This window comes from Callithrix jacchus, chromosome 9 (assembly GCF_049354715.1).
Source record: "Callithrix jacchus isolate 240 chromosome 9, calJac240_pri, whole genome shotgun sequence".
Classification (NCBI taxonomy): Eukaryota; Metazoa; Chordata; class Mammalia; order Primates; family Cebidae; genus Callithrix; species Callithrix jacchus.
In genome coordinates this window covers 53,524,335-53,528,174 of record NC_133510.1, presented here as the reverse complement: position 1 = coordinate 53,528,174, position 3,840 = coordinate 53,524,335, and the positions used below count along the sequence as shown (strand labels likewise).

General features: G+C 39.4%; 1 pseudogene; it reads left to right on the top strand.

The window, feature by feature from the left end:
- Positions 1 to 2,361: 2,361 nt before the first annotated feature.
- On the top strand, positions 2,362 to 2,816 carry LOC100409400 (small ribosomal subunit protein uS12 pseudogene; annotated as a pseudogene).
- The last annotated feature ends 1,024 nt before the right edge of the window (positions 2,817 to 3,840 follow it).

Sequence of the window (3,840 nt, the reverse complement as noted above, 5' to 3'; positions counted from 1 at the left end):
GTAATCCCAGCACTTTGGGAAGCCGAGGCAGGCAGATCACTTGAGGTTAGGAGTTCGAGACCAACATGGCCAACATGGTCAAACCCCATCTCTACTAAATACAAAAATCAGTAGGGTGTGGTGGTGAATGCGTGTAATCCCAGCTACTCAGGAGGGTGAGGCGGGAAGAATTGTTTGAACCCAGGAGGTGGAGGTTGCAGCGAGCCAAGATCGTGCCACTGAACTTCAGCCTAGGTGACAGAGTGAGACTCTGACTCAAAAAAGAAAACAAATATTTATGTCCTTGACCTTGTGATTTCATGGAAAAGTTTCAGGAAAAATTCTAAGAAAAAGAAGTGGAAAATTGGACAAAAATTTGTGCACAAAGATGTTCCTTGCAGTATTGTTTATAACATCACACATTTTAAGGACAGGTAGCTTATAAAATTAATGATACCAATAGTCACTCTCTTCCAAAGAAATGAATATTTACTGAGCTTCTACTATGAGCCAGTAATTTATTTAATTATCTCATGTACTCTTCCTATGCAGCAAACAAGTTAGGGAACTGAGACTGAGGGATTTGGCAAGTTGCCCAAGATCACACAATTTTGGTGCTGACCCAGGTCTGACATCAAAGGCTTGTTCTTTTCACTATACCTCACTATTGCTATTTATAACTGTATGTCAAATATTTGCTTAAAAAATTTCTATAAGAGGCAGGGCGTGATGGCTCATGCCTATAATCCCAGCACTTTGGGAGGACAAGGCGGGTGGATCACCTGAGGTCAGGAGTTCAAGACCAGCCTGACCAACATAGTGAAACTCCATCTCTACTAAAACTACAGAAATTAGCCAGGCATGGTGGTGCACACCTGCAGTCCCAAATACTCAGGAGGCTGAGGAAAAAGAATTGCTTGAACCCAGGAGGTGTAGGTTACAGTGAGTGGAGATTGCACCAGTGCACTCCAGCCTGGGCATCAGAGCAAGACTTTATCTCAAAAAAAAAAAAAAAAAAAATTATAAGCTCTCTCTGTTCTGTTTTTCCATTCTCCCAGAAAACAAGAGTTCTGCTTTCATATTTCTGCATTGTGAGTGAGGGAGCTAATGCCTACAGTTTAAACAGTCAATGAATTCATCTGCAATTCATTCATTTCCCAAGAAAAAATAGTTTGCCATAGAATGCAATGTTCCTCCTGGGAATCTCCTCTCTTACTCTTGGAGCAAATCCAGGAAAGACAAGCACTTAAAACACTGACAACATGGCAGATAGGATCTGTAGTAAATATTAGCTAGTCCGTTTACAGATAATGTTTACAGTTATTTAAAGGGTTACCTCTTCTAATGGATAGCCAGTTTTTCTGATTTAAGGAAGTACAGTATTGTCAGTGCATTGAACATAGAGAGAGAGAACACTGTCTAGTGTCAGAAGCAGAAGACTACAGTTATTTCCCAACATTCAGTAGCTTGACTCAATCTTTAAGGAGGCACTGGTTGGCTTAGGTATTTGTAAAAATGGAAAGCGTAAGTGGAAAAAACAATCATCAGCATCACAGTTTCAAATGCTCATTAGCCCATACTTGCAAATTGCCAAGAAACACATTGCAGGAACACCAAATGGTAGCAGTCAACTAAAGAGTCATAAAATAAATATCACTAGTTTGCCTCCTACTTACATTTTCTTACTTTGAACATGTTTGCCACATTGGTTTAATTATTATACCATGTAATATACTATTCTGCTATTTTTAGATATAACCATTGGCTAGTTTCAGCTGTGAACTTCTAAATAGCAGCAAGCAGAAAAGTCAGAGAAAAATCTCTTCTTTCTTGCTCTCTCCCTCTTTATCTACCCCCTCCTTTTTTCTTTCCCTTTATAAAGAACGCAACTGTATATTTTATTAAACCCAAGAAAATGCTGCTTATTAGAATCACCAATATAGTAGAGAAAGAAAAGCATACCAATTAAATAACACAAAGTTTTTTGTTGTTTGTTTTTCTTTTTTATTGAGATAGAGTCTTGCTCTGTAGCCCAGGTTAGAGTGCAGTGGTATGATCTCAACTCACTGCATCCTCTGTCTCCTGGGTCTCGGTTCAAGCAATTCTCCTGCCTCAGACTCCTGAGTAGTTGGGATTACAGGCACGTGCCACAATGTCCAGCTAATTTTTGTTTTTTTTTTAAATAATGGGGTTTCACCATGTTGATCAGGCTGGTCTTGAACTCCTGACCTCATGATCTGCCCACCTTGTCCTCCCGAAGTGCTGAGATTACAGGCATGAGCCACCATGCCTAGCCCACAAAACTTTTTTCAACACAGAATTTTTATTTTGTACTTAGTGAAATAATTCCTTGCTTTCGCCCAGGCCTGTGGCGCAGCAAGGATGGGCAAGTGTCTCGGACTTCGTACTGCTAGGGAGCTCCGTAGTCACTGACAAGACCAGAAATGGCATGATAAACAGTACAAGAAAACTCAATTGGGTACAGCCTTGAAGGCTGATCCTTTTGGAGGTGCTTCTCATGCAAAAAGAATCATGCTGGAAAAAGTAGGAGTTGAAGCCAAGCAGCCAAATTCTGCCGTCAGGAAGTGTGTCAGGGTCCAGCTGATCAAGAATGGCAAGGAAATCACAGCCTTTGTACCCAATGATGGTTGCTTGAACTTTATTGAGGAAAACAATGAAGTTCTGGTTGCTGGATTTGTTCGCAAAAGTCATGCTGTTGTTGATATTCTTGGAGTCCGCTTTAAGGTTGTCAAAGTAGCCAATGTCTCTCTTTTGGACCTTAAAAAGGCAAGAAGGAAAGAACAAGATCAAAAATTTCAATGGTGAAAACATTGTAGTAATGAATTTTCATATGCCAAAAAAAAAAAAGAATTCCTTTAATCTTACTGAGACATAGATATTTCCTTATCATATATCACTCTTACACAGGAAAAAATGAAAATACAAAAAAATAGATTAAGCTATTCCTAAAACTTTTTTATTAATAACTTAACTCTTCCTAGTCATATTTGATTCAGATTTAATTGACAAACAATAATTGTGCATATATATGAAGTACATGTGATATTTTGATACATGTATACAATGGGTAATCATCAGTTTTTGGTAATTAGCATATCCATCACGCCAAACATTTGTCATTACTTTGTATTAGGAACAATTAAAATCCTCTATTTGACCTGTTTTGAAATACACCTTCTTGGTAACTATAGTCACCATGCTGTTCTAGAACCCCAGAACTTATTTTTCCTACCTAACTACCTAAGGTATAACTTCCTACCTGACTATAATATTAGTACCTGTTAACTAATCTTTTTCTCAATTCCCCTTGCCTTCCTACCCTTGTCAACCTTTGGTGACCACTATTGTACTCTCTACTCTCTACAGTTTTTTTCTTTTTTCTTTTTTTGAGAAGGACTCTCGCTCTGTCCCCCAGACTGGTGAGCAGTAGTAGCATTATCTTGGCTCACTGCAACCTCTGCCTTCTGGGTTCCAGCTATTATCCTGCCTCAGCCTCCCAAGCAGCTGGGACTACAGGCATCTGCCACCACGCCAGTCTAAGTTTTGTATTTTTTAGTAGAGGCAGGGTTTCACCATATTCACCAGGCTGGTCTCAGACTCCTGACCTTGTGATTCACCTGCCTCAGCCTCCTGAAGTGTTGGGATTACAGGCGTAAGCCACCACGCCTGGCCTTGTACTTTTACTTTTATGAGACCAAATTTTTAATCTCCCATATATGAGTGACAACACGTGGCATTAGTCTTTCTTATCTTAGCTTATTTCGCTTGCCATAATGTCTTCCAATCTCACCCGTATTGGTGCAAATGACAGGATTTCATTCTTTTTATGGTTGAATAATC